The sequence below is a fragment of the Capra hircus genome, chromosome 11, assembly GCF_001704415.2.
Source record: "Capra hircus breed San Clemente chromosome 11, ASM170441v1, whole genome shotgun sequence".
Taxonomy (NCBI): Eukaryota; Metazoa; Chordata; class Mammalia; order Artiodactyla; family Bovidae; genus Capra; species Capra hircus.
Genome location: NC_030818.1, coordinates 30,233,806 through 30,251,085, shown reverse-complemented (window position 1 = coordinate 30,251,085; position 17,280 = coordinate 30,233,806). Strand labels below are relative to the sequence as shown.

The 17,280-nt window shown below is 40.4% G+C and overlaps 1 protein-coding gene across 1 annotated transcript in view; it reads right to left on the bottom strand.

The window, feature by feature from the left end:
• The window catches only part of FOXN2 (forkhead box N2), a 56,058-nt gene extending 39,526 nt beyond the window's left edge, over positions 1-16,532 (bottom strand). Inside the window, exon 1 of the mRNA XM_018055206.1 lies at positions 16,224-16,532. The gene's annotated coding sequence lies outside the window, so the exon portion shown is untranslated. The remainder of the gene's footprint in view (positions 1-16,223) is intronic.

Below are 17,280 nucleotides of genomic sequence, written 5' to 3'. Positions count from 1 at the left end.
CCTTAGGAATAAACCATTTTTATTAATTAATTATAAAATGTACCACTACTCAAGACTGAAGTCACAGTACTACATTTACTAGATTGACTCAGCAATACAATAAGCTTACAACAAGCTCACCATTAAATATTTTAGCAGTTTACAGATACTATTTCCAAAATCTCAAGTTCATCATTTTTAAATCACGAAAACAATTTTCTTGCTAATATACCACACTGGTAGTAATAACACTGTAACACTTATTGAGCAATACTATTTGCAAGGCATTGTGTAACAAATACAACGCTAGAAACTTTAATATTCTACTAGCTCACATTATCTGATAACTTTGGTAACTCTCAAGTAAGAAAAAAATAAGCCATATTGAAGGAACTCACAACCTTTTCCTACAATACATTCTTTGTTTTAAGGTTCTCTGTTATAAACATGGACAGGGAGTCCTGGCGTGCGGGTCTCAAAGAGTCGGACACGACTGAGCGACTGAACTGAACTGATCCTGTAAAATCCAATATTGAGAGTAGAGGGTAGGTTCAAATCCCAAAAGTACGGCTGCAAAAAGACGCATGTTTGGTTATAATGCTACATGATGTCACATATCCAGGACAACTGAAGCATTTCGGTCTCTGAGGGATAAAACTGCCTCTTGGTCACAGATTTAGGTGACACAGCATGTGATCCATTGTCTCTAAACAAAAAATGTGTGCAGCTGCATTTGCCAGTCAAGAAAGGGAAAGGGAGGGGAGGATACAGAATACAAAAGGGTCAAAGATTTGTCTCATAGGGAAACTGTTTTTCAAATAGGGATTTAAAAAAAAAAAGAAAATTGAATGAGGGAAAAACCTTTGACCAACTCATGCTAAATGGCAGAAAACATTAAAATCAGGGAAGGGAGGGGGAACTGGTGTGGTAATCTTCCACCAAATTCACTTATCTCCTAAATCAACTTGCCCAGATACATTGTGTAAACCATGGTTCAAATGCCACTTCTATCTGAAAAATTTTGTGCTCTTTGTACACAGTATAGAGTTTCCATACACACTGTTGCAGAACTTGTCTTTAAAAAATTAAATTAAAAAAAGGGTCTCAGTTGTTCATTTCTTTCTTGGAGAAGTTAAAATGAAGCAATAGCTTTATAAGTTAAAAAAAAAAGAAAGGTGTTAGCTTCTAACCAGTAAGTTCAGTTCAGTTCAGTCGCTCAGTCGTGTCCAACTCTTTGCGACCCCATGAACCACAGGCACGCCAGGCCTCCTTGTCCATCACCATCCCCCGGAGTTCACTCAGACTCACGTCCATCGAGTCCATGATGCCATCCAGCCATCTCATCCTCGGTTGTCCCCTTCTCCTCCTGCCACCAATCCCTTCCAGCATCAGAGTCTTCTCCAGTGAGTCAACTCTTCGCATGAGGTGGCCAAAGTACTGGAGTTTCAGCTTTATCATCATTCCTTCCAAAGAAATCCCAGGGTTGATCTCCTTCAGAATGGACTGGTTGGATCTCCTTGCAGTCCAAGGGACTCTCAAGAGTCTTCTCCAACACCACAGTTCAAAAGCATCAGTTCTTCAGCACTCAGCTTTCTTCACAGTCCAACTCTCACATCCATACATGACCACAGGAAAAACCATAGCCTTGACTAGACGGGCCTTAGTCGGCAAACCAATGTCTCGGCTTTTGAATATGCTGTCTAGGTTGGTCATAACTTTTCTTCCACGGGGTAAGCGTCTTTTAATTTCATGGCTGCAGTCACCATCTGCAGTGATTTTGGAGCCCAGAAAAATAAAGTCTGACACTGTTTCCACTGTTTCCCCATCTACTTCCCATGAAGTGATGGGACCAGATGCCATGATCTTCCTTTTCTCAATGTTGAGCTTTAAGCCAACTTTTTCACTCTCCACTTTCACTTTCATCAAGAGGCTTTTTAGCTCCTCTTCACTTTCTGCCATAAGGGTGGTGTCATCTGCATATCTGAGGTTATTGGTATTTCTCCTGGCAATCTTGATTCCAGCTTGTGTTTCTTCCAGTCCAGCATTTCTCATGATGTCCTCTGCATAGAAGTTAAATAAGCAGGGTGACAATATACAGCCTTGACGTACTCCTTTTCCTATTTGGAACCAGTCTGTTGTTCCATGTCCAGTTCTAACTGTTGCTTCCTGACCTGCATACAGATTTCTCAAGAGGCAGGTCAGGTGGTCTGGTATTCCCATCTCTTGAAGAATTTTCCACAGTTTGTTGTGATCCACAGAGTCAAAGGCTTTGGCATAGTCAATAAAGCAGAAATAGATGTTTTTCTGGAACTCTCTTGCTTTTTCCATGATCCAGCGGATGTTGGCAATTTGATCTCTGGTTCCTCTGCCTTTTCTAAACCAGTAAAGAAACCTGATATTCTCTGTATAAAGACCAAATTACCCTTTTTCTTAATGAACCCTAGCACATAACCCGCTTTTCACAGAGAGACACTGGTTTCAAAAAATAGTCCACAATAGATCTAAGTTGAGTGAAAATTTTCTCTGTTGAGAAAAACAGGTATTTCTAACCCTTGGATGCAAGGAGATCCAACCAGTCCGCTCTAAAGATCAGTCCTGGGTGTTCTTTGGAAGGACTGATGCTAAAGCTGAAACTCCAATACTTCGGCCACCTCATGCGAAGAGCTGACTATTGGAAAAGACTCTGATGCTGGGGGGGATTGGGGGCAGGAGGAGAAAGGGACGACAGGGGATGAGATGGCTGGATGGCATTATGGACTCGATGGACCTGAGTCTGAGTGAACTCCAGGAATTGGTGACGGACAGGGAGGCCTGGCATGCTGTGATTCATGGGGTCGCAAAGTCGGACGTGACTGAGCAACTGAACTGAACTGAATAAATGCTTTTAAAGGCTTCCTTGGTGGCTCAGACAGTAAAGAATCTGCCTGCGATGCAGGAGGCCCGGGTTTGATCCCTCAGTTGGGAAAATCCCCTGGAGAAGGGAAGGCTACCCGCTCCAGAATTCTTGCCTGGAGAATTCCATGGACAGTTGAAGCCTGGTGGGACTGTGAGTCCCAGTTCACGGGGTTGAAAACAATCAGACAAGGTAATGACAAAATAATTTCTAACTTTTATTAGTATCTAAAACACAGCAGGAGTTTATCTTACATGTTATGAAACATGATAGAAAAAAAAGCTCTAGTAGCTTTTGGTGTAAATCTAGCTTAAGACGACCCATCTTCTCAACCTTTGGGATGACGATCAATGTCATGTCTGAAGAAAAGTGCATTAGAAGCTGAAAAAAACAGTACAGAAAAGTAAACAAAACACTAATGGAAGGAAAATACCTCTACCATGTAGAATGAGAAGTAATATCACCATATTGTAACCAGGAAGCCAACCAGCACTTCAGTTTTTCGATAGTGCTGTAACTGTACTTGAAAAGCTATTTTGAAAGGAACAAAGTTTCAGAAACCTGAAAAATCAACAGATCAAATGTCCTAAAGTAAAAAGATAAATTTGGTTGGCATGAGAATAGAAACAGGTGGTATTCTTTGTCACCAAAATTTATTTATGGGTAATATGGCTTTCAGTGCTTTGAATATAAGCCATAATTAGTCAGCCATGCAGTAAGTACACAGTAAATTAAATTGTTCCACTGAAAATAAGCATCTTTTAAAAGCACATTCACGATCAAAATAAATTTAATAAAGGCAAACAGTGATATCTTGCATTACTAATGCCCCCATAACAAATTTGGAAAGCAAAATTAGAACTTAAGACTGTATATGGCTGATTTAATATACTGTTTTTTTATGTAATTCTAAAAACAATACAGGGGCTCCCCTGGTGGTTCAGTGGTAAAGAATTCGCCTACCTGTGCAGGAGACACAGGTTCAATCCCTGATCCAGGAAGATGCCACACACACCACTAAGCTCGTGTACCATAACTACCTTAGCCGGTCCTCGAGTGCTGGGAGCCTCCACCACTGAGCCCACATGCAGTAACTGCTGCAGCTCGGGCTCCCCAGAGCCTGTGCTCCACAACAGGAGAAGCCACTGCAATAAGGAGCCGCACACCACCACTAGAGAGCAGCCCCTGTTCGCCACAACTGAAGAAAAGTCCATGCAGCATCGAAGACCCAGCACAGGTAAAAATAAACAGGCAAATAAAAACAGACACCCCCACAAAAGTAAGTGACCATAAAATTAAGTCCTCTTTAAAACAGGACTAAGCTAACCTTATATGAACACTTACTGACGTCAGATATATTTATGCTAAATTATTAAAGATATATGTTATTAAACAGAATATCTGCTTTCTCCTGCAACATCTGGATTGTTTACCCTCCCTACCACTATTCAGTCAAAACCCTAATATTTATGGCCTCATTTAATGACAATTCCTCCATGTAATTCCCACCTGAACTTCTCTTAGGGATTTTCAGTCTCTCTTAACAATGTTCTAAATGTGTTTATATGTCCTCTTTTTACAGTGGTTATTTGTGTCAACAGCGCAAAAGAAATAATCAACATGAAATCCCTTTATAAACACTAAAGTTCTATATTATAAAGTAAATAAAAAACTAATAAAACCCAGAAGAGACTAGGAAATAATGGGCTCAACACACCTAAGAAGAGTACTTCAAGCAAGTACAACTTGGTTCTAACTTGCTGCCAACTAGACAAGAAACACAAAGGTAAAATTATATTTAAATTATACTGCAATGATAATATTATGTTAGATACTATGTTCCACTATGCTCTGTGATCTTTTCACTTCCTAAATTTCACTTCTCTACTTAAGAAATTTTATCACAAAAGAAAACTTTAGGACATCAATTATTTTAATTCCATGTGAACAATATGCTATTTTGAAGTTGCAATTAAAGGAAGCCTACTGTTAATCCATTTGTATAAAGAACTACCAAAGGGAAAGTCTGACAAAATAGGGAAGATGAGTTATTAAAGGTACTGACACAGCATTAATAAAGCCCCATTATGACTATGAAACCCACCTCACTATATCCCATTCCTTGGGGAAAGTTCTCACTCTGTTTCCACAGCACCAGAATCTACGTCTAGAAGTGTATGTCTCATACTGCAATTATTTACTTACATGCATCTGATTCTTAGTACTTAACCCATTTTTGCTCCATAATTTAAGAACGGTTCTAGGTGTATCACTGTATGGTAACCTAAATGTAGGTTAGCTTTTAAATACTGGAAAAAGCTAAAGCATTACAAGTCAAAGCACGAACACTTGTATACACGCAACAGAAAGGCAAGCCCATGACCCTTTCACAATTAAAGGATCTTTAATAGATTCTTAAAGGCTCTCTTATTACAAATAAATAATCACGGCAAAACAACAGGTTCAGAGTTTTGTAACATGTACCTACAATCAGTGGACAGTATCAAGTGGCAATAATTTCAGAAGAAATGAAAGTTTTTTGTTAAGATTTGAGGGGAAAAAGACATGCGCACTCCCCAAATTAAATTAGGAAAAGGATTTTGAGAAGATAGTAACTTTGGTGGTAATAAATTTTGATTCCTTGAAAATCTTCACATAAAAACAGAGTGAGCAACTAGAGAGCAAACCCCAAACCCACGGGTAATACGGATATCTACAAAACTATGTTTAACAAAGTCTCCCCACCAACCCCAAAATACAAAGGGCTTAAACAAATCACCAACAGTCCACAGTCTTAGTTTCTGTCAGTGTCTGGGAGAAGACAGAGGAAAGCAAGGAGGGACTTGAGAACAAAACGACCTGGAAACTACTGACAGGCGGTTTGTACTGAACAAAAGCTGAAACTAAATGCAAGGAGACTACAGTAAGGCTACAGTTCCTATAAGCATGGAACAATCTAGTCCGTTTGAGCATTCAAAACTTGACATTTGGGGCTCTCTTCTAAGACAAACTCTAAGCTTAAGAGGAAGTACTAGAAATGGCAAAAAAAAAAAAAAAATTAAGCAGGATAGAGAAAAAAAGAGATAAAAGAGAGTCCAGACAGAATACCAGAGTAGAACAGAGCTGGGAAATCTCAGAAAGCCATTCACCATTTTTAAAATAATGAACAACAACAACAAAAAAAACAGGAATGTGAAGTTAAAAGAGTTATCAGAACCAAGCCTCCTCCTAGAAGTTCAAGAAAACTAGTTTCATGTAAAGAAATGATGAAAGGCATTGAGGAAGAATATCACACAAAGTTACCATAAAAGAAACCGAAAAACAGTTAAATTCGGAAGCAGACGGGAAACAGGGACCATGGGTAAAAGTTTCCATCACACAAAATGAGTATGTTCAATACTAGAGATGTGCTATACAACAGAGCTTCTATAGTTAACAATACTGTATTGTACACTTAAAATTTTAAGAGGCTAGATCTCATGTTAAATGTTCTTGCTACAGTACAAACACAAAAATGAGCTTAACAATTACATAAGACATGAAAAAAAACATATATCAGAATTAGAAAAGCTCAGAAATAAAACAGAGCTCAAGAAATAATCTGAAATAAAAGAGGGGGAAAAAAACTTTCAGAAATGAAGACCTAAGTAAAGAAGAGAAAAAATAAACATACAAAGCCTTAAGAGAAACAGAGGATGAAAAGGAAGAAAAGTTAATCAGAAAGAAATAAAGAGGAAACAGGCTACCCATACTGTATAAGAATACATAGTTGGGAAACTTAAGTGATTCTCAGAAAAGCTAGAATACTGGTTACATTTTGAAGAAAAGGAGCTATGCTTTGGAATAGGCATGTAAAAGGGCAGCTAAAGTGGCTGGCAAAATTCTATTCCTTAACTTGAAGGATGGTTACATGAGGGTTGGCCTTAGAATAATTCACTAAGCTACACATTTCTTGGGTGGTTTTTAGCATGTACATTTTAACAGTAAAAAGCATTAGAAATTTTAGAAAATAACTATCAGTTCAGTTCAGTTGCTCAGTCATGTCTCTTTGCAACCCCATGGACTGCAGCATGCCAGGCTTCCCTGTCAATCACCATCTCCCAGAGCTTGCTTAAACTCATGTCCATCGAGTCAGTGATGCCCTTCAACCATCTCATCCTCTGTCATCCCCTTCTCCTTCTGCCTTCGATCTTTCCCAGCATCAGGGTCTTTTCCAATGAGTCAGTTTTTCGCATCAGGTGGCCGAAGTACTTGAGTTTCAGCTTCAGCATCAGTCCTTCCATGAATACCCAGGACTGATCTCCTTTAGAATGGACTGGTTGGATCTCCTTGCAGTCCAAGGGACTCTCAAGAGTCTTCTCCAACACCACAGTTCAAAAGCATCAATTTTTCAGTGCTCAGCTTTCTTTATGGTCCAACTCTCACATCCATACATGACTACTGGAAAAACCGTAGCTTTGACTAGACGGACCTTTGTCAGCAAAGTGATGGCTCTGCTTTTTTAACATGCTGTCTAGGTTGGACATAGCTTTTCTTCCAAGGAGCAAGTGCCTTTTAATTTCATGGCTGCAGTCACCATCTGCAGTGATTTTAGAGCCCAAGAAAATAAAGTCTGTCACTGTTCCCAGTTTCCCTATCTGTTTGCCATGAAGTGATGGGACCAGATGCCATGATCTTTCATGCACTGGAGAAGGAAATGGCAACCCACTCCAGCGTTCTTGCCTGGAGAATCCCAGGGACGGGGAGCCTGGTGGGCCACCGTCTATGGGGTCGCACAGATTCAGACATGACTGAAGTGACTTAGCAGCAGCAGCAGCAGCCGTGATCTTTGTTTATGTTACTACTTCTAGCTATCAGTACAAAACATAGTAACAAAAACATCTTGGAATAACCTTCAAAATGACTTAATAAAATTACAGGACAAACCAAGAGACAGGCTTCCCAGTGTTTCATCCTGATGTTTGGCAACCAGGACAACAAATTAAAAAGTCCACCATCTTATTATACAGAACTGATGTGATCTGTTTTTCACATGTAACACATGCTCTAAAAGTGTTTGGCATTTACTCATTCTTAGGGTAAATTGCAATACTTAAAACATGCAAAAGATTTTTTCCATTGAGAGATACTCTAAAACTGCCAAGAAAACTCACCTTTGAGAAAAACAAACATGGTGATTTTAAAAATAAACACAATTAAATTAAACAAGCATTCACTCAGCATATGCTATGTGTGCATGTGTGATAAGTCACTTCAGTCATGTCTGAATCTTTGTGACCTTATGTACTGTAGCCCGCCCAGCTCCTCTGACCATGGGATTCTCCAGGCAAGAATACTGGAGTGGGTTGCCATGACCTCTTCCAAGGGATCTTCCCCACCCAGGGATCGAACTAGTGTCCCCTGCATTGGCAGGCAGGTTCTTTACCGCTAGTGCCACCTGGGATGCCCATGTTATGTATGAGGTGTTTACAATTCAGTTGAAGAAATAAGTAACACAGATAAGAGAAAGCTATATACAGTAAGTGCTCTGAGAAAGGTACAAAGTACTATGGAAGAAAAGGACAGAAGTAGAAAAGGACATCCCGCCTGCTTAGTATTTTAACCAGATGCCTCTCATACTCCTCCAATTCATCTTCCCCAATTCTAGCAGAATGATCTTTCAAAGACCCCAAATCCTTTTTAAAAGAGGATTTTTTTCCCCTTTTTAAAAGGGATTTCACAAAATAACAGTACACAGCAGACAATTCAAAAGCCTTACAAGAACCAGGCAGGCAACAAACAAGTAAAACTGGTCTTCTGTAAGAAAGATGGACACTGCCAAAAGAGGGCAGTTACTTATAAGTTTCAGCCAATCAAAACTATGAAACCAATGCTGCCACAATATTCATTTTTTCCAAGGGACAAAAGAACTCTAGATTTTTGTGTGAAATGCACCAACATTTAAATATTAGCAAATAGGCGAAAAAAAGTGTTTTTTTGTTTTTGTTTTTTTAATATTTCAAGCCCAACAAAACACAGCTGGAGGTAAAGGTTGCAAACTTTGGCTTACAGAAATACTAACGTTCCAATAAAGGGCCCCTACTGTCCTCAAAGTTGAATAACGGTTGTCTTCAAATTCAAAGGAAAAAATGAACAATTTTCTCATAACGTTTTCTTCAAACTTTAGCACCTGCTACCATCAGTCTGCTGGCAATAGCAAAAATGCAAGAAAAAATAGAAAAGGAACATTTGATTGTCACCTTAAAAATGCTTCACCTTTTTTTGGTTGTGATCAACAGTTGTGCTCACATCATTTTATACTATATACCTGTTACATGGTCAAATTTTCTGTTCCTAAAATTGTTTCTAGATTATATGACAGAATCAAATATATTAATATATCTGTTCTTTAGCAAAAGAATGCCATGAGGTTTCAGAAAAACCATGGGCCTAATAAAATCTAAAATCTTTAGCATGGTGGCTGACAAATCCATACAAAATCTGGCTTCTGTTTGCACCGATTTCACACCTCCAAGCTTCCTGAATATCCAGTGCTCTTTTACTCCTTAAGATGTATTTCAGGCTCTCCACCCTATGTTTCAGAGACTCAAAGTTCTCTCTCTAGGAGCCTTCCTTGAATTACTTAATTTTTCCAATCATGCTTCCTCAGCATCCTACTTAGAGTACTATTACAGAATTTGGGCTTCCCTGGTGGCTCAGACATATAGAACTTACTTGCTACTTCTGATTATTCACCATTATTTGCTTACCTTTCTGATTCAGGCACTAGACTAGTAGTTTTCGAACTTTTGATGCTACCCCACAATAAGAAATACATTTTTATAAGAGAACCATGACATGCTTACATATATAACTGAAACAAAATGAAGTAACACTTTTACCCTTACCACATACAACACACTCATATTTTCTATTTGATTGTATTTTTTAAGAAACTTTGGTCACAATTTACTATATTGATTCTCTATCATCCATTTAAGAAATGCTGTACTAGAATATAAATCCTTGAAGGCAGAACAAAAATACATTCATTTTTATTCTCGGCCACATACCATAACATTTAGTAAGCAAATGTTTAAATGAGTAAATAAAGCAGCATTCTGTACTAGAAAAGTAAGAGAGTAATAAGGCTTTGAAGTCAAGCAGACCCATAACCTACCAACTTACTTATGTGTCTCTGACAAATGACTTCACCCCCTTACATCTCAAGGAATAACACTACTTATTTAATTCACTATGACAACAAAGTAGTGGCCTTCATATCACAAAATGTGCTAAGTCACTTCATTCCCGTTTGATTCTGTGTGACCCTATGGGCTGTAGCCTGCCAGGCTCCTCTGTCCATGGGATTCTCCAGGCAAGAATACTGGAGTGGGTTGTCATGCCCTCCTCCAGGGGCTTTTCCCAATCCAGGGATCAAATCTGTGTCTCCTGCATTGGAAGGCAGGTTCTTTTACCACTAGAGCCACCTGGGCACAGAATAAGCATTGTATAAATATTAGTTTGCTTTCTCTAAACTGTATTCTTCCTTATTTTTTCCTGGGAAAGAAACATCTATCTAGAAACATCTATCTCATCCTGGCAAACATCCATTTTTCAAAGACTTCAGGTCACAGTACAAAGAATATGAAATTTTAAAATCTGACAGACCTGGGTTCAGCTCGGTATTTACATAACTTCTGTCTCTTTACAAGAATAAAATATATCCTGCCCAGTCATTATGGATAATTATATATTCATGTGTCTAATATAATACCATGTCAGAATATAGCAGGCACTTGATAAAAGGTAGGAATTGTTGCTATGATTATTAGTAAGTGTTGCTCACTCAGCACAGATGAAGAATTTAACCTGAACTTTTAAGGAAGAATTGGACAGAAAGTTAGGGCAGACAGATGGAACAGTAAAATCTCAATTTACAAGAAATCTCTTCCTTTTTTCCTGTAATTCCTCTTTTAAGACAAATAAACCACAAGGATGTAAGTTCATCAATTTCCTCAATTCTCTACTTCTAAGGTTCTATAAAAAATTCAAAATAACTGTACTCTGTGTCAAAATTCTAATTTAAATAATAAATTATGCTCAGTCAGCTGAACATTATAAAATGTGAAAAGTGTAAATGTATTAGCAATGCATTTTAGAGAGAATTTCAATAAGAGTTCAACGTAAAAATGCTTTCAGTTAACCCAGTTAAACAGAAAAAATTAACTTAAATTCTTACTCAACATTATCTTTCAAAGCACTTCTGAGGGGGAAAAAAAACCTCTAAGTAGCAAAAGCAGCAAATATCTATGAAAATACAATCAAGAAGTAAAAAATTTTCTTATACAATGTGCAAACTTGATAAGATAGGAAGATAATTAATGATAATTAAACTATTCTAACTTAACAATACTACACCTACTTGGAGAGAATCAAAATAATTTTCCATTATTCATGTTGGTAGCAAAAAGATGGCTATTTTAATAGTATACATATTTAACTTTTACAATAACAGCATATTTCTACATGGCTACTTAGCTTTATTTAGCCTTTTAGGCTTACAGTAATACTATGTTTACAACTGTCAATGAAATAAGACCTATATAGGTGAGCGGATATATTCTATTTTATGTTCACATCAGACTGATTCCAGAAGGGTAGAATGATGTCTCTTGTTCACCACAAGAGATATACTTAAATACAGTAGATGCTCGGATACTTAAATACAGCACTTAAATACAGTAGATGCTCGATAAACATTACCAAGTTTAATGTTTATTTATGGATAAGAAAATTAGGTTGAGGGAAATTAAAAAATACACAAATCAAAATTAGGTCAAGGCCTTGAGCATGAGCCTTGCTTGGCAACTTGACTCCAAACAGCTGAGTATAAATGGGTAGGGAATGAAACCTGACAAAGACCTCAAACAAGCAATCAAAGCCTGTTAACGTCAATTTTTTGTTGTCAGTATGTACCCTTGATATGCTGTGATAAGAATGGCACTTCACCTCTGTGGTCTTCCTCCCTAAAACCCATTACCCATGTTTACTCATGAGGAAAACATCAAGTAATTTTCAATTGAGGGATGTTCTATAAGATTTCTGACCGGTACTCCTAAAAACTCTCACAATCATCAAAAATAAGAAAAATGTGAGAAACTAGAATTCTCAAACAGAAGAAGGACACTTGGGAAAAACTACTGAAGTATGCAATTTAGTGAATAGTAAAGTAGCAACTTTGTTTCCTTAGTTATGACTACTGTACCATAGTAATGTAAGAAGTTAACAATAGGGTAAATTGGGTGAGGTATACTCTACTGTCTGGCTACTTTCTGTAATTGTAAAACTATTCTAAAACCAAAAGTTTATTTAAATTTAAAAAAAGGGCAAGGGAAATAAATATATGAATCAAAATCCTTTGGAAGTGAATGGTGATAAACATTTTTTTGGATCCTTTATATTTGGTAGCACTCTCATACAGTGTAAATTAAGGTTTTGAACAAGTCTACAGTATTAATTATGAAGTCACATATGACCAAAGCAGATGCTCCTTTTGTTTTCCAAAGCATCATTTTTAGGCCTCCACACTTCAATTAGTAACTCTGTAACAAAAAATTGTAACATCAGCTGTCATCTCTATATTGAATGAACTATCTCATACCTCTAATCTCTATAGTCATTAAAGATTATATTCACCTTGATATCTTCTACTCACATTACACTCTAACTAAACTCACCATCTTCTTGATTATGCTCCCTTTCCAAACCTCATTCTCAAAGTTATTCCCCTTCCATAGTCAATAACTAGCCTTGCACAATGCTGTCAAATGAACCTTCCTCAAATAAGGACTTTATCCCCTCATTCCCAGGCTTAAATGACATCTTTTTTTTTTTTTGATTAAACCATGTTTAAATTCAAAAGTGATGTTTGCAACGCCATCCATAATTGGTTCTTCTTTCGTACCCTTCATACATACTTTCAATCCATCTCTCTACCTTGTAAGTGCTGCCTTTCCTTTATTCAGAAAATAATCAAATACTAAGCATCTATCTGGGGGCGGTGGAGGCAAGACTCCTCTGGGTGGTCAAAGACTTTAATTTTCTTGGGATGAAGAATAGGGAATCTGTTTTGCAACGCTGTAGCCTTAGTTCCCATAACAGTGCCTGGCAAATGGTAGGTGCTCGAAAACTATTTATTAAAAACCACACACAAGGTAGTATAGCATGCTACAACCCAAGAGAATAAGACGTTTCCACTGGAGAGGTGAAAGGCAGATCTAAAATGATTCCAAGGCTCTCAAGACAATTAACATTTTAACCAAGCCTCAAGTTTGAGTAGATTTTCAGTGGTTAAGAGGACCTGTATAGGTGCATTTCCAACAGAAAAATGTTGTATCACCCAAGGGAAAAAGAAGTAAATTGTTACACCATGTTGAAGCAGTAAATAATGAACAGTTCCTGTGGAAGATAAGATGGGAGACTAGGTCCAAATTTCAAAAACTCTTCAGAAGAAATTTGATATTACTCTTGATATAAGAGGTTTTGGTCATTAAGAGTGATATAATCTTTAGGAAGATTAATCTAGTGGGACTTCTGAAAGCAAAAATCTTACTCTCTTCAAGAAGTTACCCCTCTATCTTACTCAAACCTTCTAATTTCCTTCTCAACTCTTACAGTACCTGCCTGCATCATACAATTTAACTCCTAATTACATCATCTCACACTGTAATTTTTTTTTCACATGTATTAATCATGTCTCTTCAACCCAAGAATAAGGATCAAATCCTAGAGTACTTTTTCTTCCCTAAGAAATGAACAAAGAATTGGGCCCTTTATTCTGGAGGACCTTTTTGCAAGTATGCAAAATCCAGTTGCGAAAATGATAACAATCCAAAAGCAAGGCACACATACACAAGCTGCCACAACAACAAGATTAATCCTTGTTTGGATGGCACTTTGTAAAGTTTTATTTGATAGCCACATCCCATAACTATTAATGCAGTTATCTCCCAGCATATGTTTTCAGTATTTCCTCCATTATATAAGTACTTTTTCATCTCATTTAGTTGTCTTTCTCAACTATGCACTGGTCTCAGTGGTCACCCCACATATTCACTTCTCAATTGCATTGTCTTTTCTGCACTGAAGCCTCTCCAATCTTTTTAGCTATTAGCTTCCCTGAAAACCATTATTATGGCATATTAAAATTCTAATGAATGGTGCTGCTATAACTTTTACACATAATTCTAAATGTTTCCTGTGGTTTAGCACTCTTCAAATAAAACTGACGCAAATAAAAACATATGTTACAGAAATAATTCAAATTCGCCAAAACATTTACAAAATTTAACATGATGAAATCAAAGATTGCATGTACTTAAATCATATGTATTGATACCTAAATTCTGAAAACTCCAAACTGTCCAAATATCTATCTTCAACCTTTTCTTAACTTATCTTACTTTAAAATAATTTAATAATATATTTATTTTGCTTTTTCTTATTTTTGATCTTCAGCCCTTGGTCTCTTACTTTTATATATTCTAAAACAATTTCATTTCTTTAAAATCTGTTGATGTTAACATCTATACTAGCTGTTAATACTTTCCCTTAAAAAAAAAAGAAAAGTGCCCATGCACAAATCAAACAAAGTATTTTATCTCTGAACAAGTATTTCCACTAGTAATACATCTTTTCAGGTCATAATGAAACTATCAAAGACAAATCCTTCAGAATGTGATTACTTCTGATTACATTAGAAACTTATTAACCACTCTGAAATTCAAACGGATTTCCCCCCCCCCCCCCGAGTTGAGAAACTCCATAATGTACTCTTCTGTTCCCCAACACTCCTTAATGGTACCAAATACTGCTTAGATTTTAAATATGAACCATCAAAATAGGAGAAAGCACCTTACACGGACTGCAAGAAAACAGGGAGAAGTCGACTTGGTTTGAACAGAGATAAGAGAGTAACAATTCAGCTTTTTCCACTTCCCCATCTCAGGAAACACCACATGTGGGTGGAAAGCAACTACAGGGCTACAAAGCCCCTGGCTGCCACTGAAGCCTCTGCTCTAGCGGCGCTAGGGCACTCAATGACACTCAGTCGGCCACGTGGCTGTCACAATCAGAAGACAGGATCAACAGCGTAAACTAACCTGGAAATAACAATCTACCTCTTCCCAAAACCTCAGAGTTGGGGTGAAAGAAAGTTGTGTGTCATTTCCTTGCACGCTAAGGCTTTTATCTATAAACAGAAAACGAAATACAGGGGCTGCTTTAAAGAGATTTTAAAGCAGAAAATCAGGTCCCGGAAGATTCCCGAGAGTGTGCCCGCAGTGAATTAAGACACGCTAACTCTCGTGAGCGGCGATGGGAACAGAGGCATTCTGCAAAGGGGTAATGGGGTGGAGTTTAGTAAAATAGAGCACTATACATTTGGGCGGCTTTCCCCTGACTCCCACCTTCTTCCCGGGTTCCAAACTCTTGGCTTTGCCGCGGGGCGAACTCAGAAGGGCTGAGGGACCTCGCACACACCCTCACGACCTCTCGCCTTCCCAGTAAAAAGAACTGAAGGGCAGAGATAGAGGGCCCAGGAGAAGCGGCGAACAGGAAGTGTCCATATTGCAGAGCAGAAACACTAACTCCCACCCCGAGATAGCACCCTCGGCGGACCCCCGGGCGCCCGCTGGAGGAAGGGCCCGAGCGTGCCGAGGTCTGCCACCCCCACATCCGGGACCCAGCCCTGCCCACCCCAACGCTCGGCCGCCCGGCTGTTCGGAGTTCACTGCCGGCCGCGCCCGGCGCCTCCCCGGGCTCTACTTGGCCCGGCCCAGCCAGTCCGCCCGGGGCCGGACGAGAACTCCACGCCCGGCACGTCTCGCTGCACTTCAAGCCGGGGGAGGGGGTTCCGGCAATGACTCCCGACGGGCTTGGGGCGCTTCCCTCAACAGTAGATTCGCCCCGAGTCGAGCCCGAAGAGTCCTCGGGGCCACCTCCAAGCCTTTCCGAAGCGCCGGCAACACTAGCCGCGGTTTCCGCCGTGGACACCCGCTCCCGGGCCGTCATTACACCCCTCAAGAAAAACTCCTAACTCCTCACCGGGCCGCACTACCCTCAGTTCGCCGCCCCCCGGGAGCCCACAAACCACCCAAGCCACGCGCAAGGGAAGACTCCCGTGGCGGCGCCAATTCATCACGGGACAAAAATGTCCGGGCGCGTCACGGGACAGCCACCTCCGCGCCCCACGCCCGGCGCCTGCCGCACGCGCTGTCCCCGAGCCCGGGAGCCGCGGGCAGCTCGGGGCCGGGAGCACGGACGCCGGGCAGCGCCGGCTGGGGAAGACGCCGCTCCGCTCGGGACTCACCGTCAGCTCGGCCGCCGCAGCGGAGGGGCGAGGTATGGGTAGGGGAAGACACAATATGGCAGAGCACCACAGCTGCTCTCGGCCGCTTCCAGTAGCCGCCTCCGGGAAGACGCGGCCACAAGCAGGCAGCGGCAGCTGCGGTGGCGGCCGCAGCAGTACCACATCCCCCTCCCGTTCGCTTCCTCCCCTCCCTCCGCCCTCCCTCGCTGCCATGGCAACGAGGCGCCAAGGAGATTAGCCCCGCCCCTCCCTCCAGTCCCCGCCTCCAGCGACTCCTCGGGAGGGGGGCTCCGCCCGTCCCTCCCACTCCCCTCCCACCTCCTACCCGAGGCCCAGGCCTGGGAACTGGCAGGCTGCTGAGGCGGCAGGAGGCGGAGGAAGGGGGATGCGGTATCCGGAAGGGCGGGTCTCTCACGGAAGGCAGGGCGGTGACGTTGTGAGCCAGTCAGGTTTCGGGCTGTGGAGGGGCTGGAGAAGGCGGGAAAATGGAAAGGCCTCGCCTGTCCGGGAAGGACCTATAGGAGTGAGGCGGGGCGCGGGGCGGCCGCTGAGTGGCCGTGATGGGGAGGGGGCGGGGCGAGGATGGACGCCAGGCTGGTCAGAGAAGCTAGTGCTGCGACTGCAGGGACCGCCCTTTGTAACCCGAGCTCTGTGTTTCCTCAGGAGCTTTCCGCCATTGGCCAGGCCTTAATTGAAAGAGCTTTAAAAACAGTAAAACACTAATAGAAATTTACGGTAGTATCACCCTCGCTTGACTGAAAGTTTATGTGGAAACTAAGCTCAAAGTGAGATTAAAAAAAAAAAAAGGGGCTTGGGAATCAGACCCAAAATTTAATAAGGAGCTCCGGAATGCGCACTAAGTGCTATGGACTAGTCTAAATTCTTTACAGGGTTACATTGTTGTAACCGTAATGCTAAAATAGTATTGCTAGATAAAATACAGGTGTGTCTAGTTAGAGCCGAATTTCAGCATAAGAATGTTCCATTTGAGAAATACTTCCTACTTTGTTTTGTTTTTATACGAAATCTGCCAACTCTCTCCTAACTCCTAATAATT